This window comes from Ochotona curzoniae, unplaced genomic scaffold (assembly GCF_017591425.1).
Source record: "Ochotona curzoniae isolate NIBS_2020 unplaced genomic scaffold, NIBS_Ocur_1.0 contig_3498, whole genome shotgun sequence".
NCBI classification, from domain to species: Eukaryota; Metazoa; Chordata; class Mammalia; order Lagomorpha; family Ochotonidae; genus Ochotona; species Ochotona curzoniae.
The window spans coordinates 47,275,169-47,299,631 of record NW_024465885.1 but is presented as its reverse complement, the minus strand read 5'-3'; the positions used below and the strand labels follow the sequence as shown (position 1 = coordinate 47,299,631).

The 24,463-nt window shown below is 49.5% G+C and overlaps 1 protein-coding gene and 1 long non-coding RNA gene across 7 annotated transcripts in view; one reads left to right on the top strand and one right to left on the bottom strand.

The window, feature by feature from the left end:
* The window catches only part of DYRK1A (dual specificity tyrosine phosphorylation regulated kinase 1A), a 130,234-nt gene extending 114,063 nt beyond the window's left edge, over nt 1-16,171 (bottom strand). Inside the window, exon 1 of one of the 5 annotated variants that reach the window (XM_040980813.1) lies at nt 16,091-16,171. The gene's annotated coding sequence lies outside the window, so the exon portion shown is untranslated. Of the gene's footprint in view, nt 1-3,752; nt 4,607-15,380; nt 15,722-16,090 lie in introns of those variants that run through there. The other 4 variants (XM_040980818.1, XM_040980812.1, XM_040980817.1 and 1 more) reach the window with 4 other exon arrangements.
* On the top strand, nt 15,342-24,222 carry LOC121156831. 2 transcript variants are annotated; one of them, XR_005883926.1, is made up of 3 exons: nt 15,342-15,416; nt 21,013-21,178; nt 24,128-24,222. It is a non-coding gene; the product is annotated as an uncharacterized LOC121156831 (long non-coding RNA). The 2 variants fall into 2 exon arrangements; XR_005883925.1 differs by lacking the exon at nt 24,128-24,222 and adding an exon at nt 21,984-22,204.
* The last annotated feature ends 241 nt before the right edge of the window (nt 24,223-24,463 follow it).

The following is a 24,463-nucleotide window of genomic DNA, read 5'->3' as shown; positions in this document are numbered from 1 at the left end:
CTGGCACTGAACTCATGAGTTAAGTCAGCAAAGAGGTGCAGGCCAAGCTTTCGTTCTGACCTCGCTCTAAGAAAACTACTCTTGTTCTTCTTCACAACTTCAAACATAAACAGAGTCCCCAGCTGCTCATCGGAGGACAGGGCCTGCCAATGACTAACCTGACACCCCGAAGCCACTATTCAGCCACCCATCAATGAGGTCTCAAGCTCATCTCACCCCTAGACTTCCAACTCGGCACTAAACCCCTTTACTTGATGCCAGCTTGAGTTAGGTTCTTGACATCTGCAACCAGCATCAGGTACAGAGTAAGCATCCGATTTAGAAACAGAGCAGGAAATCAAAGCAACAGCCAGGAGTTGAGAGGCAGGTGATCACTCCAGAGCACAGCTTGTCAACAGGGTGCAATGGCCCAAAGTGCCACCAACATTTCAGGTGAGCCAAGATGCCCTAAAGAGCTCAGGGACAAGGAGCCAAGCACAGGCGCTGGCAACTAGGGCCCAGAGGACGGGCTTCCAAGGCCAGGTCTCAGATCAGACCACAGGCCTGGGCAACAGCTCCACAGCCTTCTAAACTCCTCCAGCAGAAGACCCAGTTACACAGAGCCCAGACACCCCAACTGAAGAAACGACGATAATAGCTGTGTTTCAGGCCAGTGAATTCCGCCATCACACTGCATTGTTGTGCTGGCTCCCGTACAGCTACTTCAGACCTCAAGCCAGCTTCCTGCTACAGTTACAACGACTCCTATGCAAAACTATCCTACCAAAATGTCAACAAAATTAACCCCAAACGGACCCCACATTTTATAGCACCCATTTCAATAATCTTGTCTAATTCCATCATCTCTATCATTTTTGTTTCTATTTAGCTTTCAATATCTTCAAGTTCACTAATCTTTCCTTTTATAAAATGTAATCTACCACTAATGCCAGCCAGTGGAGTTCTTCTTTTTTTCATATAGTTTTCACCACTGCAAAGTTTGATCTACATCTTTTTTCTACCTTTCATGTCTCCTTCTTAAAACATACACCTACAGTAACTGCTCTAAAAATCTTGTCTGTTAATTCTATTATCTGTGTCTGTTCTAGATTTGTTTCAAACAACCGACCCCCTAATTGTGTCACACTGCCCTGTTCCTTACGCACTTTGGATGCTGAACACACTACGTTGTGGAGTGTGGTGCCCTTTACAGAGTGCTGGACACTGCGATGGTGGGCACCTACCATACTCTCATAAGCTCCTTTCAAAGCATCCGGTTTTCAGACAGATCTAGTCGTCTTCACTTTAAGGCTAGTTGAACCTTTCCAGGGTCTCAAAAAATATTGCACTTAACAAGATCTTTCTATTCTAGCTCTAAGGTGGCCTGAGGATTTCTCTGCGCTCCAGCTCCCCCAGAATCTGTTTCTTTACGAGACTGCACCTAACACATGTGTAGACTGGTGTCCTGTCAAACACCAACAAGCAGATAAAAGCAGATAAATGGAATTCCTCCTCTGCATGCTCCCTGTCTCCTGAACTCTGGCCCTCTCATTACAGTCTCTTGGTCTACCCAACTCCAATCTGTTTTCACATCTCAGGCAAGGCAAGAGGGTTCCATTTGGGACCCTTCTCCCTGCAATCAAGTCTGACAACCACCTTCCAACAGAAGCTGGGCATGACAGGATCACCTCGATGTTCATGCGACAGGGAGCATAGCACTGTGCTAACTTACTCAGTATCTGAGAAAAGTTGTTCCATGTGCTCTGTCCAGTCTTGCAGATGCTTATGACAGGCGGACATATTCAGAATGTTACCAACTCACAGTGAAAGCAGAAGTCATGATTTTTGGCACAGAAATACAAACTGAATGTTTCATAAGATGTAGCTCCTGGGGCAGGCGCTGTGGCATAACCTGCAATGCCAACATCCCATATGGGCACTGGTTCAAGCCCAGCAGCTCCACTTCTCATCCAGCTGCCTGCTAGTGTACCAGAGAATGTGCCTGGAACCTGCACCCACATGGAAAACCCAGAAGAATCTCCTGGCTCCTGGCTTTGGACCAGCCCAGCTCCACAACTGTAGTCACCTGGGGACTGGAACAGTGGGGTGAAGACTGCTCTGTCTTCACCTCTCTCTCTGATTCTGCCTTTCAAATAAGTAAAATAAATCTTAAAAAACAAAGCCACCATTTCTAAAGATACATACACTTTTACACATATCCCATTATCTACCACATTATTTTTACATGTCATTTTTAAAAATAATGTCATTTGCTTCTGTACTGTCCACCTTACAATAGAATGCAAGCTCTATTTAAGTTCTGTGATGGCAGAATCTTGCCACTTTTCACTATTGTATCCCTGTTTTCCCCAACGACTATATCAAATTAATCTACAAGACATCAAATACAGCAAATTAACTCGACCATTAAACAAGATGTTTTACGAATATTTCACTTAGTATATACTGTGAACTCTCCTGATTAATAAATTCCAACCTATATGCAGGTAAAGCTGACTTTAGAGAGTCCCTTAAAACTATCTATCATCTTAATTAGCATTATCTAAATAAAAGTTCTTTGCTGGAAACAAAATGTAGCCCTGGTGTCGTTTACGTTAAAACACAAGTTATTGAAGTATGTTAGGCAACTCTAAAACCCCAGTGGGGCCGGGTAGGAAAGCTACACAGCCAAGCACATCCAAAATCCAAACCGCCATCCGGTCCAGTGAAGACAAACATGGTTCAGTCAGTCCCTCGGCCTACACAGATGCCACCTGCCTCCCTCAGCCCACAGCCACGAGTTCCAGGAAGCATCTGCTGGTGCAGAGCACGAAGCACAGGTCCCATGAGGGCAGGGATCAGTCAAGGTACCCCACCCGAGAAAGCAGTTAGATGTTCTTGTCGGTTGTGCAAAAGCACTAATGAACCACTAGCACAGGGCATCAATCCTGGCATGCTCTTTCAACTAGTACATTATAAAATGTCCGCATCGCTCTTTCTCTCTAAATCTTTAACTTTAGGGCATGTTCACTGCTCCACAGGCTTTTGTTTTCTGAAGGTAGCACAGGTGCCATACCATGAGCGACCTACAGCAAGCCTGTCTCCCTGCTGCTCAGTTTTCTAATGTTCACAACAGAAATACTCAGCCACCTTGTAAGAAACTAGGACAGACGATGCACAGTGGCCAAACTATGGCAGTTAACTCATTGATATCTGCTAATATCAGATACTGTTAAGAATAATACATAGTAGCTTATATTTTAAGAGGCAAAACTGAAATTCTTACGAACATCTCTTTTTAAAAATTGCACCCAAAGCCTCAAGATCCAGGTCACTGTTCTGCCTTTGTATCACAAACGTTACCCACACAGGTGCTGTCACAATCAAGTGGTGTAAAACTCTGCCACCAAAACCACACTCAGGAGGGAAGTGGGGACAGACCCCTCAGCCCCACACGTGTCCTCCAGGCCTTCTCCAGCACACTCTGCCCTTGTTGAATACTGGGTCCCAGGGGCCCACCACAGGACTTCTAATAAACTATATAAACATTTACTTTGGCAAATATTTATACAGAAACCAGCCACTGAGAAAGCTTACATGGAAATACATCTGCTGTAAGTTTTTAAAAGGCTTACTCACCTGACAAGATCAACAGCTTCAGAAACTACCTACTAGACTCGTTCTCTTAAAACCTGTCCCCACTACAAACTTTCTTCCAGGCATTCTTGATTCACCCCATAAGCCTAAAGCAGATATGAGCCAAAACAGCCTACCTGTCACCTTTCAGATGTATACTCAGGAACTTCGACACATGCCGGTCTCCATTCCAGCAGTAACTGCTGAATGCATTTACTGTTGGCCAGGAGTGAAAAGCATCCAGGCAGACTGCTCCTCATTACCAAAAAGGACTCAGCTGATTTCAGCAGACCTCTGAAATCATAGACCCATTTAATAGAAGGTACAATCTCCCCGCTGCACATTCCCAGGGTCTCACTCCCTACATTTCAACAGGTGCTCACATGTATTTCTCCATTTAGTTCAGAAAGAAATCATATTTCTCCTAACCTCATCGGGCTTTCCAATTCTATTTTCAAAAAGCATCACCGGGCCTGGCACAGTTGCCTAACAACTACACTCCTCACCTAACATTTGCCAGGATCCCGCATGGACACCAGTTCATATCCCAGTGGCTCCGCTTCCCATCCAGCTCCCTGCTTGTGGCCTGGGAAAGCAGTCTAGGATGGCCCAAAGCCTTGGGACCTTGTACCCTGGAAGAGGCTCCTGGCTCCTGACTCCAGAACAAATCAGCTCTGGCCGCTCAGGCAGTAAATCAACAGATGGAAGATCTTCCTCTCTGTATCTCCTCCTCTCTCTGTATATCTGGCTTCCAAATAAAAATAAATAGATCTTTAAAAAAAAAAAGCATCACCGGTTCTTTTTTCCTTAAGACTTTCATTTCCCCAGTCATCTCACACACAAAATACAGCATGCCCTGCTGTACTTCTTTGGCATTTGAGACTAACTTGATTGTAAAGATCAAAATATTTAGTTAACTAATTCATCCAGCAAGTGTTTGTTTAGTGCTTACTATATGAAAAAGCACTCTGACAAACCTTAAAATTATTGAAGGAGCAAAACACCACTGTTCCTGCCCTGAAAGGCATTAGTCAAATAAGAACTTTTTAAAATCACATTGGTAGGTATTATGAACATGAGGAGACATGAAATTTTTAAAACTAAGAAATGACAAGAGCAAAGGAAGATTAACTAAACGAGATCAAAGGCATGGAGCCAGCAGTCACAAGCAGTCACATGACCCAGGCAGCCCAGGCATCCTACAACTAAGTGGTCTTTAAAAGTCACAGAAAGTTATTAAGAATCTCTTGTTCAAAAAGAAACTTGTTGGTCATCTCTCCACAGGGTCTTCAGAAAGTTCCTGGCAGGGTGGGAAGGTAACACTGTTGTGGGACAGCAGTTTAAGCCTCTGCTTCTGATACTGGATTTCCCATCAGCTGCTCCACTTGCCCTCCAGTTTCCCATTAATGCACCTGCGAAGACAGCAGAAGGTGGCCCAAACACTTAGCGCACTGGCACCCATGTGGCAGACATGGGTAGAGTACCAAGCCCCCAACTTCAGCCTGACCCAGCCCCAGACACTGCAGCCATTTGGGAAGTGAGCCAGCAGACAAAGATGAACTCAAGGGGCAAACGTTCTCTGTGCCACTCCGCTCAAACACAAACAAGCTGCTAAAGCGCCACCAGCAAGCCCACCATGTGGGATGCCTACCTCTCATACTGGAGTTACTGGGTTCCAGCTTCAGCAGCTTCTCATGCAGATGTCTGCAAATGCCCACCTTGGGCAGCAGCAAGTACCTTGGTCCTTACCACCCACAGTAGACCCAAAATGTCTTTCTAGCTCCTGACTTCAGCCTGGCCCAACCCCGGAGGCTGTGAACATTTAGGAAAAAAATCAATTGACAAATATCCCTCTGTCTTAAAATATTAAATATAAACAAATCAACTCTTTAAAACACTATGCATGAATCTCCAAAGTGTCTGCCCCGAAAATGAACTTAAATTTCACTTTGCATAAACGTTCTGAAGTCCCCACATCTTTTTCCACTCCCTTCCACTTCCGCCCATTCAGCAGACTCTCCTCACTCCATCCCCTTCCCTCTAGATCCTTCCTGTAGCTGCACAAACATCTTCCCACTGACTGCCTCCCGTGGATCCAAGCCTGCTGTCTTCCACGTACTCTGCCAACTGCGAGCCTTCAGGCCTACCTACTCCTGCGTAAACTGACCCAGCTTCACTAGTCTTTTAAACTATACCAAAGTTGCACATGGAAATGCAAAAAACAAAAACAGGCTGTAAAATCCTCAATTGTTCTGATAAAACTTTTACAAGACAACCTTTAATACCACTGAAGTAACAACTCTTAATAATGACTGTATTTGATGTAAAAAGGTAAGGTAAACATGACCACTGTGACAACAGTTCTTTTCAAGGCAAAATGATCAATGTGAGCAAATTTTTCCGCAGAGTGTTTGCCGTAAGGACTTAAGTGCTACTTTCACCCCAATAAATTTTAACTCAAAATTCACTTTCAAAAGAACTCTAAAGACCTAAAAACTTTAACCTTTAAAAATCAAAAATCATTCAATTTTATCTACACTCTATGTTCCCTTTAATGAAAATCCAATGTGTTCATTCCACACTGAATCTTTTAAGACAATTAAGATTCCCTTTAAAAACATGATTTCCATGAAGCTGAAGACAGAGGCGGCCTCTGTCCTAGCAACGAAGCCCTGGCTCTGTGCAGGTGTGGCCGGACTCTGAACCCACACCCAGGCTTCTGAGGTCATCACTTTCTCCGAAATTCCTCACAAGACTCAAAAGTGTGGCCCCTGGCCTCCCCCACGCTCTTCCACGCAGACACAGAGCTTGAAGCACGCTCGCCGCCACATCTGTCACCTCCTCCTCCCCCGCTGCTGCTCCTACGCAGAGGCCCAAAGGACACTTCCCTTGTTAGTGCTTTTATATTCCCCGGTAGCAAACACATGCCAACACACACCAAAGTTTAATTCTCCTCCCTTCTATCACCAAAACCTTGACCACACTGCTGCTCAAGTCCAAAAGTGGTCACTTTGTTCTGTAGAAAATTAAGATAGAGTGAGGAGTTCTTAAGGGCTTCCCACTCTATCCTATACTTTCTACCACTTCCTAGGATTGATTCACTTGCACTTACAATACCTACAGTGTTCCTGCTCTCCAGACTCTCCCCCAAGTACTCACGGATGCATAATCATTTTCCTACGAAGGGCCTTCAATCACCCCAAGTTCAAATTCCCCATGCTATTTCAGCCTCATCACTCCAGTTTCCCATGACCACCCCCAGCCCTGGCCAAGTGCACACTCTCGACCTGCAGGCCGGGAGCACTGCGTCCTCCAAAGCCACCCTTCATCTCCTCCAGTCCCCAGGTCAGGCACTCTCCACTCCCTCAGGCCCAGATCCAGCCCCACCTCCTCAGTCCTGCAGGCTGTTCCCCTCCCAGCATGGCATTAGTTTACCAAGCAAGGGATGCCCTAATTTGCAGGCAATCTCTGGCCTTTTCTCTCTCCCTCCCTCCCTCTCCTTCTCTCCTCTCCCTCTACAAAATAAGCAAGGCCTACTAGTTGATAAACGAATAGTTCTAAGATCAAGCAGAAGGCTAAAGTTGTGAAACAATTTAGTGTGGTTCTATGTTAACTACATAGATACTGTGTAAATACACACATCTTCACTGTCAACCCACTTAAGTATGACAACAACATGCATGTTTGTAACACAATCCATGAAACATACAGATACATCCACATGTGTACACTGCATGAATATGTAGCGACTCTGGTAGGAAATGCTACAGAAACATCCTGCCTGGACCTGGAGGAGGCTCTGCCACCAGTCCTTACAAGTGGGCTTTTCTTTGAACTCTTAGTACACACACTCCATCTCTAAAACGGGAATTTCCGAGTTGAGCAAAATTACACATTGTTTGTTTTAACACTGCTCGAACAAGGTCAAGCCAAATGATTACAAAAAGGAAAACAGAACTAACACTAAGACAAGAGTCAGTCCCTCTAGCCCACTGGTAAATCAAGCCCAGTGGGAGAGGCAGAATGACCCACAGTGCCACTGGCAGCCAGCATGTGCAGGGAAGGGAGCCACCAGGAAGCAGAGCAGCCAAATCCCAGTCATTAAGAAGCCCCCGGTGAACCTGCCCACGACTCAATCACAAGCTGACATCTCTAAGCATCGGACACAGGGAGAATACTGCCCCAACACGCGTTTTCCAAAAAGTTCTTATCAAAAGTGCCTGTCTCCAACATTTAAAGTGACAACGAGTTGATTAGGTGTTAAGCTAGTAACAAGCAAATAGTATTCCTCCAGAAATGTTTTTATTCTAAACTAGGGAATCCAGAACATACCTTCATCTCATGGAACAAATTCCAATAATGAAAAGTGTGACCAATCAGAAAAAAAAAGGAAAGCAACAATTTCGGGATAGGACATTTTGTTGCTTCTAATCACGCTAAATAAAGTACCCACCTATCCATTTACCGTGTGCTGTATATATACTGTCCCTAGAGTACTGACAGTAACCTCACCTTACTTAAAACCATCTCAGGCCCAGCACCGTAGCCTAGTAGCTAAATCCTCACCTTCCATGCACCAGCATCCCATATGGATGCCAGTTCTTGTCCCATGGCCCTACTTCCCTTCCGGCTCCCTGCTTGTGGCCTGGGAAAGCAGTCAAGGAAAGTCCAAAGCCTTGGGACCCTGTGCCTCCGTGGATACCCAGAAGAAGCTCCTAGCTCCTGGCTTCAGATCAGCTCAGCTATGGCCACTGCAGCCACTTTGGTAGTGAACCAATGGATGGAAGATCCGTCTCTCCTTCTCTCTGTAAATCTGACTTTCCAGTAAAAATAAATAATTCTTTTACAAAATAAACCATCTCACCTACAAGGACCAAGTGAAAACCGGGAGCCCAGAACCCCATCTGGGTCTCCCACACCGGTGATAGGGATCTGAGCACTGGGCCATCACTCACCACTCTTCCAGGTGAGTTAGCAAGGAAGTGCATCAGAAGTGAAGCCAGCAGGACTCAGCACTCAAACAGGCACTCCAAAATGGGATGCTGACACGGAGAGCAGTGCCATAAGCCACTGCACCACTCATCCTTCTGCTGCTTCACTCCCCAAACAGCTGGGGTTTGGTTCACTCCCACAACAGCTGGGGTTATGCCAGGCTGAAGACAGGAGCCCAGAGTATCTTCTGGCTCTCCCATTTGGGTGTTCCCAGGCATATGGTCACAGGGCTGGACTGGAAGCAGAACAGCAGACCATGTAACCAGTGACCTCAAGAACCTTAATAAGCTCTGCCACAACTCTGGCCCCACAACATTCACTATTTATTTTTTATTTTCTTTTTTTTTTTTTCTGTCATTATTATCATTTTATGATACAGTCCCATAGGTTCTAGAATTTCCCTTGCCCTTTCCCAATCCCCTTCCCCCCGCTACTGATTTCCCCTATATTATTACAACAGTATAGTTCTTAATAAATAGTCTTAAGTCCATCATTGCAGGCATGGACAACGGCAAAGAGTACAGCATCCTACTGTCAAGATAGTTTTAACAGTTTCATGGGGATGCACTGTATGCTCACATCTGGATATGACAGTCCCCATTACACAGCTACTATCCCCCCTTCTGAGGCACTAGTTAGTCTCCCAGTTATCCGTATCAATTTCCTTGAGTGTTCCTCAGCAGGATTCCACTGCAAAAGGACTAAGGGCCTGGAGTCCTTCCTAAGAAAGCAAATTCCAAGCAGCACTCAATGTACACAAGTTCCCCAGGAGACTGTCCAAGAAGCACCCATCTTCCAAGTGCCCAGAATACAAAGGAAGGCTTCAAATTCCTCTTTTTCAACCACAGATGCTTGGGCCTGCAAGTTTATCCGAGCAGCTGGAGCATCCATATATCCCAGCACAGCACCCAGGTCTAACCCCCACTCCAGAAAATAAAACATCAATTAATGCAATTAGCTGTTGCTTCAAAGTCTGCTTCTGGAAGCACCTTCCAAAACATTTCAAAGTGTTAGGGGCAGTATTTAATTTTTCATCATTCTCCCATTCTTCAATGGAAAGAGCTATCCTTCCAAAGACCATATATCCCAGCCTCCTTGGCAGCTAACTATAGCCACATGACTAAGTGCTAGCCAACAGAATGGAAACGGAAGTCACATGTCAATTAATATATCTGTCTCAAAGGAAAGGGGTGTGCATCCCCACATCCCGTTCTGAACTGTGGATTTACTAGACAACACCCTTGTATCAGGAAGAAAACAGCATCTCCTTAAGCACAGGAAAGGAACAAGACAGAGACCCCAACATCACAAAGCTGCCACAGCAACAACCGTAGATTATTCAAACAGCCGCTTCATGGTAGAAAACAAACTTCTCAACAAAGCCACCTGCATTTAGACACAACCTAATCTGCATCCTTAACACACAGAGGCTGAAATGAGTAATACTAGACATTGACTACTGATCAACTCAGTGAAGCTAAAATTGTTGAGTTCTGACTTCATCACAGTAAAATCTCCCGCTAGGGCTGGCATGTAGAACAGCATCTAAAGCTGCTCCTGGACACTGGCATCCCAGTGCCAGTGGGCACTGGCATCCCAGGTCCCAGCTGCTCCACTTTTAATCCAGCTCTCTGCTGATGCACCTGGGAAAGCAACGAAAGATGGCCCACATCCTTGGACCCTAACACCCATGTGGGAGATCAGAAGATCCTGGCTTTAGACTGGCCCAGCTCTAGCTATTGTGGGGACTTGGGGAGTGAATCAGCCAATATAATCTCTCTGTCTCTCCATTTCTCTGTAATTCTGCCTTTCAATTTTTTTTTTAAGGAAAGTAAAGGAAAGAAGGAAGGAAAGAGGAAAGGAGGGAAGATAAGAGAGGAGAGATCAGGGGAAGCGCTCAGTATTCAACACACAGCCTCCCCAGTCCACCAACCCCACAGGTATACACGGGTCTTCAAAGAGTTCATGGCAAGGGAGTGTTACCAAATAACTGTCCACCAATTTCAAAAACTTTTTACACCAAAACAAACAATTCCATTTTCAGCAAGCTTTCTGAAGCACCTTCAATTTCTACACCTGGGTATGTGCCAGACACTGAGTCACAGCCATGACCAGCAAAGACTCATGGCTGTCCAAACAGACCTTACAACCCGGTGAACCAGGGCAGACTGACACTCAATGACGAATCACTAGCAGGGAAAAGTATAATTAGAGGAAGCAGTGGACCTTTCTTGGCAAAGAAGAGTGCACAGCCAGGAACCTTCCTGGACGGGGGAACTAGGGAAGGGCTCTCTCGGGAAGTTCTACGTTATGCTGAGATCTTAGGAGCAGCGTGAATGCAAAGAGGGAGGCAAAGCGGAAAAAGGCCATCAAGAAATGTTCCTTTATCACTGCAATCTTTACCTATCGTAGCTACTGTCAACCTCCATTACAAGAAAGATGCTTAAGGAATCACACACACACACACAGTGAGTGGCCCAACCTCAGAGTCCAGAGCAGCCTGCCCAGGACCCTCCACTCGCCATCTCCCAGCAATTGCCTTTCCACACTGCTATGCTGTCTCACCTGTAACTACACAGCCAGCAGACACTGGGCAGCCATCACAGCTGGGGACATGTGCCACAATGAAAACTTTAACCTCTAAGGTGCATAATTTTTTTTTTTTACAAAAATCAACTTTTATTGGAAACTGCATAAACTAAGAAAAATTCTAAGACTGTTCCTGAACTAAGATATTACTTAGAAATGATTCTAAAATCAGTTTCATCTCATGAACACTGCGGTCTCCAAAAAATAAACAGTATTTCAATTGTGGGGAAATTAAACTCAAAATAACTCATTAGCAATACTGAGACACATTTAACTGTTACCCACTGTGTAATTAGTTCTGAGTATGTGCTCTTCAAACAGAAAATTATAATAGAAATGTATATACTTTGCCAAAATTTAGTTTTAACAATACACTTTTAAAAACCACTTCCTTAAAGAGCTGACACATAGCTCTAAGTAGAACTAACTGACAAGAATCCAAAATGCTTCTATATTTAGCAGAGCTCTACAAGGAGCGACCACATCACGTTGCAGATGCTCAATGTAAGGTATTCTCACTCTTTTTTTTTTTTAACTCATTATGGAAGTAGAATTTGAAAGCAAAAGCATAACTTTCCATAAACACACAGCTAGCTGGTTTCTACAATATAGTATTCCCAAGGAACTCTTTTTCATAGACTAAAACATGGAACTAATATTTCCTGCAGCCACTAGAGTGGGAAACCAGACTTGCCATCCTCCTCTACCAACACAAACCTTGGCTTTCCAGACAGGTCTGCACTTCACTTCCACACACCCAACGGTACACTTCACTTCTAGTTGAACAATGCAGAAGTGACACAGGGGAAATCAAAAGATTTCTTTATTTGGAGGCAGCTGAGGAGAAATTTCAGATATTTTGAAAATAATTCAATGAGATTTTTTTTCCCAATGTAATTAAACACAAATCTTAACTCCCCCAACTTTTTTAAATAGGAAAGTGTGCAACATTTGGCCTATGTGCTACCAGAATGTGGCTGTTCTGCGAATGGTCCAGACACCTGGGGAGGCATCCCTGACCGCGTACGCAGCCTCCCTAGGGTGCTCCCACAGCAGCCACCCAGGGCCAGCTAGGTCAGCATCAAGTGCCAGGTGTCCGGCAGTTCCAAGTCACAGCTTTACTTCAAATCAACAAGACGACAACTGTTCGTGCAGGTAGGACTACCAAAACACTCAACAGAAAATAAAGACTGCTAGCTCGGAGTTTAAATCACTGCTCAAGAACACTATCGAACTGTAAGACGAGTAAAATTTTGCAGAGTAAGTGGCACATTCCTGACGAGATTCTGGAAGTTGTTAGGTTTTGACAGGTTTCAGTGGTCAGGTCTTCCAGGACGGAGTGTGGCCGCGCACGGCGGACTAGGTCGGCTGAGGAAAGCCAGGCCAGCACAGCCCTCATCACCAATCCCAGCAAAACACAAATCAACCCCTCGTCTATTAGCCTTACTTCTAATGTCAGGCCTAAGATAATTCCTTTCCTACCCAAAATACAGTTACTTCCATCCAAACTTTCTTCCCATAGCAAGATATTTGCCAATCATAAGCATGGACATAACACATCAGAGTAAACTAAATGCCTAAGATAGCCCTTTCTCAAAAAATGTGGTCCTCAAGAAATTGCAAATGAGCATTTCCTTTCTGTGTGTAGTTACAAGACAAAACCCATTCCAAGAGTCCACGCTGGAATGTCCACAACAGAGGTTATCTTCAACTCTGCAGATACATATTCCAAATAAAATGTTAAACACAATGTTTCATTTCTTACTCCCCAACCCTACACAGTTAAGCCACAAACAAAACACATTATAACTTTACATAAATAAAACTAAGTAGATAACTGAAAACATTGTACAGAAGTGCAGGGTCTTGACTTACTATCCACAGTGTCATAACAAGACACTCAACTAAAGAGGAACAGTTCACCTTGAAAGTTGGGGCCTCTAGACAACTGGGCTCAAGTTTCTGGAATACAGCAACCGTGTGCTTGTTAATTTTCTAAAATGCCTTGAACACGTTTCAGAAGTGATCTCACAACCAAATCTCAAATTCCTGATGAGATCTCCCCAGCTGATTTCCACTTCAACCCCTACCAAAAATTGACTTCCTCGGCCCCTCTCTCCAGATCATTTCGGGGACAGAACCCCGTGTGTGCCTCCCCCCCAAACCCATGGGGGTCCCTTCCTCGGACAGGAAGTAAGGTATGTACTTACACCCCCGTTCCGAAGCAGACAAACTTTCCCTACCCAGCCCTACACAAGAACCTGGCTTAGACACAGCCCTGGAGAGTGAACAGAGCCACCACTGCTGCCCAGGACAAGGGCCCTGGCAGGAGCAGAGCACCCAGGCACTAGCCCCATGCACCTTCATGGCTTCACCAGGACCAAGCACAGTTTGCTCTCTGCCACCATTCTTCCAAGCAGTCTTGAGTTGAAAGCCTTAGCGGGTCAAATTTTAGCCTGGCTTCCCATTTATCATCTATCTGAAAATAACAGTCTCCTGAAGCAGATGGAGAAATTTAAGGAAAGAAAAGCTAAAGGTAACCCCACTGAATTACAACACCTGCAAATCAAAGCACTAGGCGTACTCACTGCCAGAAATGCTCACACAACTACAGGAGAAACCGAACAGATAAGGGGGGTGCGAGAGACTGGAAAGAACTTTACACAAACTTTATGACTCATCAATACTTAGCCATTATTAAAATTAAGTGTGAAGAACAAGAAGCACCAAGGAATATTCATTCCTCCCATTCAAAAATTGACTGCTGGATTTTGGGGGGGAGGGGGACGGTGGCTAACAAAAATCAGTGAAGAGCCCCCCTCTGCCTGCAAACCACGAAGTTAATCCCATGTTCAAAAATACGTATGTGTGTATGCAGACAATGTGTGTGTGTGCGGACAAGAATCCTGAGTCATTATACTCAAATCGTTCCAACATCTGCCAATATTTAGAATGCGTTATAACCTGGTGATTGAGGGTACAGGCCGCTCCACCTCCCAGCACCCCGCTGGGTGACCTTGGCCTCCCTGCCCCTCGCTGGCTCAGCGGCCCCCATCTGTGAAATGGGTGAGCCGTCCCTACCGACAGGCTACGGGGATTTACCCTACACAAGGCCCTGAACTGAGCATCAGCCATTCATCTGTCTTCATCCTCGAATGTGAAAACAATATATAACAAGGTGTACATTTTCCTGGCCATAACGGGGCTATCATTTTAGGCCCTGCACCTCGATTACAGATTGCCAGAACCCGGGGATGGGCGAAAGGCACAGGCAACGACTGACTCACTAATTTTGCCATTTTTAACGATTTCAGCCTGAGGGAGGGGCCAGACAGGCGGCAGCTTCGGTGGCTGCTAAGCCAGTGGGTCTGTGCCTATAAATAGACTCGCGAAGTTTTGTTGCAATACACAGGTATCAATTTTAATTCGTGTCTCCGCGGCTGCTAAGCAGGTCACCGCGCTCCCTCGCGAGTGGCCGGGATCCCCCGCACTCATTCCTTGTCCAACTTCTATGCCAACCGTATCCCCCGGCCCCAGTGCAGACCCCTACCCCCGCCCCCCACCACCAACAACCTCCCCCACCCCCCCCAAAAAAGAGCGCCGCCCAGGGAGCCGGCCCCCGACCTTCGCCGGCGCCCAGCGCGGCCCTGGCCGCCCTCACCCAGCCGGCAGCCAGCCCCATTTTGCTTAACCCGTGCATTGTCCTTGCGAAGAACCCCGGCGGTTCCCACACTGGTGGGGACCGAGAGGAGGGACGAGGGAGGAGCTGGGGGAAGAGGATGAGGAGGAAGAGGAGGAGGAGGAGGAAGACAACCTCCTCCCCTTCGCCCGGGCGACCAGAGAAGGTCTGGCGCTGTCTGCGGCCCCCGGGCCCCCCGGCTCCCGAGAGGCCGCGGCCCCCCGCGCTCCCACCCTCCGCAACTTTCCCCCGGTTCGCACCCGCCTCTCCTCCGGGACCGGGGCCTCCGGGCTCCCTCCCCCGGCGGCCGGCCCCAGGCCGGCGGCGCCTCCTCCTAAAATGGCAGGTCCCTCCCTCCGCCCGGGCGGCCTCGGCGCGGGCCCGGCTGCAGCAGCAGGCCGCCGCGGAGCCGAGCGCCGGGCCGGGCCGGGCGGGGCCCGGGGCCCGAGGCCCGAGGCCGGGGCCCAGCCCGTGGCCGCGGCGGGTGGCCGGGCCGGACACTCACCGGGACGATGGCGGGGCGCTCGCGCCGCTCCCTCCGGTGAGTCTCAGCCTCGGGGCTCCCGCCGCGCGCGGCCTCCGCAGCCAGCGCCGCCCCGGCCGCCTTCTCTCTCCGCCCCCGGCGTTCCCGGCTCCGGAGCGCGCCGCAGCCCGCTCCGAGTCTTCGCTCCGGCTCGCGCTTCCAGCGGCGCCCGGGGGGCCGGGGAGGCGACGGGCCCGCCCTCCCCGGCAAATACCGCAGTCCCCGGACCCCCGAGTCCCGTCGGCGGGCGCCGCTCGCGCGCGGCCCGGCCCGGCCCGGCCCGGCGCTGGAGGGCGGTGACGAGGCCGGGCGCCGAGGGGCGGCCGCTGCCGGCGGCGGCTTCTTCCCGAGGACGATTTTGTCAAAAAAAATCTCACAAAATGGCGCGCGCTCCAAACCTGCGCAGCGAGGAGCGCCGGGGCCCGAGCGGCGGCGGCGGCGGCGGCGGCTTCTCCGCCAGGAGCGCCCGAGCCGCCCGCGCAGACAGACAGACACCCGCACACTCACACACACGCACGCACACGCTCCCTCTCTCACACTCGCTCCGGTCCCGCCCGCGCTCGCTCGCCCGCTCGCTCGCTCGCTCGCTGGCCGCCGGCGGCACCCACAGCGGCAGCAGGAACAGCAGCAGCACGAGCGGCGGCGGCGGCGCCCGCACCCCCCGCTCGGGGTGTCCGCTCCCCGAGCCCGACCTGGGCCGCGATCCGCAGCAGCGACGGCAGCAGTCTCCCCGGATCCCCCCGCCGCGGTTGCCGCCGCCACCCCCGCCTCACTCCAATGGGGCTTTTTATTATTATTCGGGCGGGAAGCGAAAGGGTTTAAAAAAAAACCAACCAACAAAATGGCGACGGACCGACCCGGTCGCTATAGCAACTGTCAATCAAAACGCAAAACCCCGGCTGACGTGCTGACGTCCTCCTCCCGCCCCGCTCCCCCCGGCCCCAAGCCGGAGGGCGGGGCCTGTTGCCCGGGAAACGGCCGATTCCGCTCCCCCCTCGGCCTCTCCCTCCTCCGTCCGCGGCCAACCACCCCACCCCCCTCGGGTCACGTGAAGGATAAATTGGGAGCTCGGGCCGGCTACGGCAGTCGGCGCAGGGCGCGTGATTCGCCGGGGGAGGGGCGCGCGAGGGCGGGGCGCCGGCCGGGCGGCGGGGAGGGGAGGAAGGGAGGGCCGGGAAGGGGGGCCGAGGCGGCGGCGGCGGCGGCGGGGCGGCCGGGTCCGCGCGCGAGCTCCGCCCCGCGCCCGCGCCGACTGCGGCCCGGGGAGCGCGCGCGGCCTGCCGCGCTTCCGCGTCGGGCGCCCGCAGCCCCGCCTGCGCCGGGGGGTGCCGGGGAGCCCACCCCGCGCGCCCGGGGCTCCCGCGGCGGCCGCCTGCATTCCCGGGGGGCGCGCACGTCCGCGCGAGGGGCCTGTTCTTCGAAGGGCCGCCGAGTGCGTGAGGGAAGCGGGCAAGGTGGGGCCGCCCGCGCGCGCTCCCCGCCTCAGGAATCCCGGGGTGCCCCTGCGGCTGACACCCCGGCCGAGCCCTGCCACGTGGGACCCGCCGCCCGGATTGACGGCCGGAGCCGCCATGAGGACCTGGCTAGGCCGAGCAGGCTCCCTCCCCGGGCAGCCCCGGGTCGGCAGGCCCCGCGGGTGGACGCCGGGCGGCTCCGTCCCCCTCGTCTTTGCAGACTCCTGTTCGGTTTCCTGATGAGCCCACTTGGTGTTCATCAAAAGCTCCTCGCTAATAGTCTAGCTCGCGTTTGTCTTGATTCTGGAGCAGCCGTTCAGGTATTTAACAACCCCAGGATGCGGTGCTGGCTTCGGTGCCAGCCCTAAGGCAGTGGCACGTCTGCACACGCGCGATTTCACGCCGAACGGCACTCATCTGTGGCTTCGCGTCTAAGCCTGATTTTACCGTGAGAGTGTCCTTGTCAAATCCTTCTTAAACTGAGGTAGCCGCAGATACAGTCTTCCAAGTGTAAAAAAGCGTCTCCATCCCCTGTCCGTTTGCAGCTGACGTTGCCCTCCTACAGTTAGGACGTTGACATGCCAAGGCAGGTGCTCAAACTAGCAAAGCCGGAGAGGAATCATACTGAAGCTTAAATAGATTTGCAGCTGGGGGACACTGGCAAACGTGTGATTACTGGTGATTTCAAACTCGCCCTACTAAAGAATTACACTCAGCTTTGTGTCTGAGAAAGACGAACTGGGAGAGTGCCTCTACTCATTTTTTTTTTAAGTTGTTACCTGGTGCTTCCCAAGCTCAAACTTCACCTGCAAGACCAACTCCCTCCCCCTGTCCCTCCCCCGGTGCCCCGCCCCTCCAGCCTTTCCCAGCCCAGGGCTTCCCTTCTCCGAATCTGGGAATCCCTCCCAGGAACAGCACGTCCAGGTTTGGTTTGGTTTTGTTTTTTAATTGCTAGTGATGGAGGCAGCTTGCATAATGAGTCTTCTAAGTAATGGACGGACACTGGCAGTTAGCTCAAGAGCTAGGCCCTTGTCTGCAGTCAGAGCGTCTAAAGCGGTGGACAAGGATGAGAGGCGTGGCTGGCGTTGTGTCTGGAAGGTTGCAAACTTTCCCCGCAGAGGACAACAAGCACAGCGCTCATCAGTGGGCCATCTTGTCCGGGATGGACGCTGTAAAGTGGTTTTATAAATGGGCTTTCCCTAAACACTAGTCAGTAAAGTGGGGCTGGCACCACACACGTGAACACCTGGGGGCGGGAAGACTGTGGAATGGAGGCTAGCTTGGGGCGGACAAGGTTGAGTAAATGCTGGCTGTGTTCGGAACGCCTCCTCCCTATGGGCTGCACTGAGAGTTCCTGGAAATTCCCCAAGAAGTGATCCGCCAACAGCCTCCACTGTATCCCACAGTTTAGACAAGGTGTCTACCTCGCAGCAACATTGTGGCCCTGTCCCATGGGTGGGACAACAGGGCTGACAGAACGCCAGGAAGCAGGTGAAAAATCGGGTTCAGATCCAAGCATGGTTGCTAATAGGAGGGCCATGATTTTTGCGGCACATGGAGATGGCAGATGATCTGGGAGCGGATTCTTACTTGGACAACACTGATAGAAAGTGGGTCTCTGTGGTGATGCCTAACTGCGATCTCTGTAACACACACACACACACACACACACACACACACACACAAAGGATGCAATGAAGACAGCATCAGAGGGCCTGCTGGAAGGTGGCAAGGAGGCCTGCCCCTCTCTGCTGCCCACCTGGAGCTGCGGTGGCCAGCCTCCAGGACTATGGATAGCTCATTTCTGCTGTTTAGGCCAGCTACTTGGTGGGAGTTTATCACACGGCTAACCGAAGCCAGCACAGATGCCCGCCGTGGGAACCCCAGGGGTCACTGCGGACCCTGAATCCATTTCCCAGTTTTCCTGAAGCCTTGTACACTGTACATCATTGTGTCAGTGTCAGACCCTGGTGTCAAGAAGCGGATTCGGTGCAGTTGCTCACTTTTTTATTTTTTTTAAAGATTTATTTTTATTATTTTTTTATTGGAAAGGCAGATATACAGAGAGGAGAGACAGAGAGGAAGATCTTCCATCCGATGATTCACTCCCTAAGTGAGCGCAACGGCCGATGCTATGCCGATCTGAAGCCAGGGGCCTCTTCCGGAACCTTTCCCAATGCCCCCTTCCCCTTCTAGAAACAAATCGTTAAATAAATAACTTCTGTAGTAGTCTCAAAACTCCCGAATCTTACTGCTAAAGTGTGTGAATGTGATTTTGAGGGGGCTTAATTGAACAACCTCGGTAATGGGAACCTCACTACCACCGCAGGCTGCCCGGGTGGTCCTGGCTTGCTGATTGCTACAGCAAAGCAGCCTTACACAGTGTGGAGTCAATTTCCTGGCAGGTTTCACCCTTAGTTCCTAGACCTCAAAGACCAAGTATAACTCCTCTTCCAAACCCGGCAGCTCCACTTCCCATCCAGCTCCTCTTTGTGGCCTGGAAAAGCACTCCAGGACGGCCCAAAGCCTTGGGACCCTGCACCTGCGTGGGAGACCCGGACAGAAGCTCCTGGCTCCTGGCTTCAGATCAGCGCAGCACTGGCCGTTGTGTTCACTTGAGGAGTGAATCATCAGATGGAAGATCTTCCTCTCTGTCTCTCCTGTCTGTACATCTGACTTTCCAATAAAAATAAATAAATCTTTTTTTTTAGATTTATTTTTATTATTTTTTTCATTGGAAAGGCAATATACAAAGAGGAGAGACAGAGAGGAAGATCTTCCGTCCGATGAGTCACTCCCCAAGTGAGTGCAACGGGCCGATACTATGCCGATCCAAAGCCAGGAGCCTCTTCCGGGTCTCCCACGCGGGTGCAGGTTCCCAAAGCTTTGGGCCGTCCTGACTGCTTTCCCAGGGCACAGGCAGGGAGCTGGAAGGGAAGCAGGGCTGCTGGGATGGAACCGGCACCCATATGGGATCCCGGGCGTGCTAGGCGAGGACCTTTAACCACTTGCGCCACCACACCGGGCCCAAAAATAAGTAAATCTTAAAAAAAAAAAAAAACAACCCTCCAAATGTTGGAAGGAAGTGGTGCTCGCCTTACCTGAACCAGGGCAAATGTCTTGTAACTGTTCATCCACTGTGTTTCCCCAGACCAATGCCCATCCTCCGTGTGACTCCCAGTGATGGACACCCCCGAAGTGAAACCTTGGAAACAACGTAAATGTCCACCGGTAGAGGTGTCACTTTAATATATGAGAACCAATGTTGTGCTGCAGTGGGCAAAGTCACCAACTGCAACACCAGTATCCCGTATCAGATTTTTAACATGAGTTCCAACTGCTCCACTTTTTAAAAAGATTTATTTTATTTTTATTGCAAAGTCAGATATACAGAGAGGAAGGTCTTCCATCCACTGATTCACTCCCCAAGTAGCTACAATAGCCAAAGCTGTGCCAGTCCGGAGCCAGGAGCCAAGATCCTGTCCCTGGTCTCCCACGCAGGTGCAGGGTCCCAAGGCTTTGGGCCGTCCTTGACTGCTTTCCAGGCCACAGGCAGGGAGCTGGGTGGGAAGTGGGACTGCCAGAACACAAACTGACACCCATTTTGGATCTAGGAGTGTGAAAGGCGAGGACTTTAACCTCTAAGCTACCATGCTGGGCCCACCAACTGTTCCACTTTCCATCTGGTTTCTCTCTCTAAAAAATGTAGCATACCAATGTATGGAAAGAACATCCTATAACAACATTTCACAATGTGAAAAATATTCACTTCTGTTAAACAATAAAAGAAATTTAAATAAACAGTTGCATATAATCATCACTCTTCAAAAAAAAAAAAAGAAATTTAAAAGTGTCTTTTTTATAGGTGTTCAACTTTGCCATAAAAATATGTAATAAAATTAATCTTTGTAAGATTTACCCCTGGGTGTCACAATTGTAGATTTTTTTTCAAATTTTCTGCAATGAACTATACATAGTCAGAAGGAGAAAATGGAACGTAGGTTCCTCTAGCTCTGTCCAGCACCCTGAGCCCTTGACTGTTCAGCATATCACAGAGGCCTCTTCCCACTCCCTTCTCTGGAGAAATAAGCAGATGTAGCGGAAGTCTCAGAAAGCCTAGTGGTCGCTCCTCTCATCTGCTTGGTTCTTTCCTTGCCCAGGTTCCGGGGAAGCCTTCAGCTGCCCTTCCTGCTTGCTGAGCCTTCTTTCAACCTCTTCCTATGACCCAATTTCTGGGCCGTATTATCAACCGTGTGGACGGTACCTCCAGCCATGTCCGGGCTCTGGATCAGGACTCCCAGTAGTCCCCGGCTCCACAATTTGCAGGTATGTCTCTCTTTAAGATAAATACAGAAGGGATCCTAGCTTCACCATTTTTGCAATATTCTTAAGTCATAAGACGAAAGGTTTTTTTAAAAAAAGATTTATTTATTTATTGGGAAGTGAGATATACAGAGAGGAGGAGAGACAGAGAGGAAGATCTTCCGTCCAATGATTCACTCCCCAAGTGAGCACAACGGCCGATGCTATGCCATGCCAATCCGAAGCCAGGATCCAGGAATTTCTTCCGGGTATCCCACATGGGTGCAGGATCTCAAAGCCTTGAGCCGTCCTCGACTGCTTTCTCCTGCCACAAGCAGGGAGCTGGATGGGAAGTGGAGCTGCCGGGATTAGAACCGGCGCCCATATGGGATCTCGGTGCATTCAAGGCGAGGACCTTAGCCGCTAGGCCACGCTGCCGGGCCCAACAAAAGTTTTAAAATATTAAACTAGAATATCCAGGAACTAATTCTGCCATAGTATTCAGGATGCCCTTATTAGAATAAAGCCTATTTTCTGATCACTGGATCCCCAAAAGGAATGATATTATTTACCCCAAATGTGATGCACCATCTATAATTTTGTTTACAAGGGTTCCCTCCCCCCAAGGATGTGAGGACAGTGAATGACCCAAACACATGGGACCAGAAACAGTGTCACTTTGTCCAACTGGGGCTCATTTTCTGCCTAATCTGACTCCCTCACACCATGCGTCAGAGACTCAGCCACCAAAATTCACAAAGTGAGTGAATGGCAAGGAAACGCAATAAACACCTTAACATACGGTAACTGAGTGTGTGCACTGTGGAAGGTGATCTGAGTGGTCCTGGGGACTGAGACGTGAGGATCAGACTGCAGGCCTGACAGTGTTTGAGACCAGAGCAGAAGACTGCGTGAAAACATGCCAGCTACAGCCTGATGAACTCCAGGGCAGGAAGAGAGCGGCCACTGACCCTGCCCCAGAAAGCTCACATCAGTGCCCCAGCGTGTTTCCCTCCTATGTCCATTGGCTCACCCGTTCATCCAGCTCTAAACATGTGAGTGATCAGGAAAGCCAGCTGAGGGGGGGATGAGAATCTGAGGGAAAGGAAAAAGCTTTCATGAAGATCATTTCTCACATAAAGCATTTTATAGCAGATGACTCAAAAGTGTATCATACCAGGGTGCTATAAAGACAAGTTGCAAGCTTAAAGCTGGACTTCATAAAACCAAACATCATTTGTTGAGCCTCTATTTTGTGTCGAGTACAAGGCTGGGTGCTTTGAGCACAGTCATGGAGCTGAAGATGACCAGGGTGGCAGAATTAAGCAGCCCACACATCATGCTGCCATGAAAGTCATGCAATGAGAAACAGACGAGGGCCAATATTTGGCTCAGCAGTTACACCATTCTGTGGCCCCCTGCCACCCGTATGGAAGGAAGCACCTGGGTCCACTGCCTGGCGCTGCTCCAGATGCCAGCTTCCTGCTGGTGTGCACTCAGGAGACAGCAGCGGAGGGCTCCAGTCGAGTCCCCGTCACCCACGGGGTGAACTAGGATTGAGTTCCAGCCAGGAAGTGAACCAGCAGACAGGAAATATCTCTGTCTACTTCTCCCTCCATCTATCACTCTGCCTTTCAAACAAATAAATAAAACTTCAGAAGGCAAAACAAATGTTCCAGAGTTCACAAGGTCCAAGAGGGCCAACCGGAAACTCCCAGTGTTCTCCTATTTGCCAACAGGCTAACCCACGTGTCTCCACGTGATGCAAAACTGGGTCCATGAGACAAAACCAAGGCAAAATCCAATAAACAAATGTTACTGTGGATCAAAGCCCATCACCAATACCAAGCACCAAGTCATTGCAGAGATCTACTAGAGCACATGAAATCGCAGTGTGAGGCCTGGCACAGTAGCCTAGCAGCTAAACTCCTCGCCTTGAACACGCCGGGATCCCACGTGGGTGCCGGTTCTAATCCCTGGCGGCCCCACTTCCCATCCAGCTCCCTGCTTGTGGCCTGGGAAAGCAGTTGAGGACAGCCCAAAGCCCTGGAGACCCCAAAAAAGCTCCTGGCTCTGGATCAGGGGGCTGCTTGGAGAGTGGATCAGCAGACGGAAGGTCTTCCTCTCTGTCTCTCCTCCTCTCTGTATATCTGACTTTCCAATAAAAATAAATAAATCTTAAAGAAAAAGGAAGGAAGGGAGAGAGGGAGGGAGAGAGGGAGGGAGGGAGGGAGGGAGGGAGGGAGGAAGGAAGGAAGGAAGGAAGGAAGGAAGGAAGGAAGGAAGGAAGGAAGGAAGGAAATAAATCAGAGTGTGATCCAGCTAAAGGCCGATGCTCCGTGTTTAACTGCATGTTAATGGAGTTGGGCCTTCCAACGCATTAACGCAACATCCCCTCGTTTAGAGACCGCTCCTGACTTAGGTTAGTCTGAGCAGGAGGGAGGACAGAGTTTGGACTTGGGCTCCTGTCTAGGCTTGGTGCTGTGCAGTCCAGTCCTGTCTGTCGACAGTGGGGAGGAGCAGAACGCAGTTCCTCGCGGCCCCACGGTCACACGGGACACAGGATGCTGCCGTGTGCTGTGTGGCTGAGCCAGGAGACGCAGTGGGTCAGGAGCATTCAATGCGCTTGCATGTTAAGATATGTTCAGACTAAGATGAGTTTATCTGGATGTAGCCTTATCCAAAGCCGACAAGTGTCTATATTTCGGCCTTGACACTTTCGTGTTCAGTGTAGTGACCGTGCTAACTTAATCCCTACATACTTAGTATTTAGAAAATGTTACTGTAAATTATATTTACAGTCCACCAGCTCTTTTTGTGTTGGCCATGTGACCTCTGGTTTTGTTGAATTCACTAATTAATTCTATAAACTGTACATTTCTTTGGATTTTCTAAATTTTTTTCAGTGAATAATTTGGATATTCTTCTTTTATATGGTTTTTGTTTTTGTCTATTTATTTGACTGATGGACAGAGTGCTCCCGTCTGCCAGTTTGCCCCCCACGATCATGAAACAACTGCTGGCTGTTGTGTCACCCCAGAGCCAGGAGCCAGGAACTTGATCTCAGGCTCACGGGTACATGGCAGCAGCTCAACAACTCGAGGCATCCCTGCGGCCTCCCAAGGTGTGTGTTGGCAGCAGCTCGGATCAGTTGAGCCCCTGATACTGAAAACAGGCAACTTGATGCCAGCCTCAAGGTCTGCCCTGCTCTGCATGTCCTTTCATTGTACTTGCTGGAACCTCGGGGGCTGCATCGGAATGCAGGCGACGGTAGTAGGGGCCATCTTGTCTCTTCTCATCCCTGAGGGG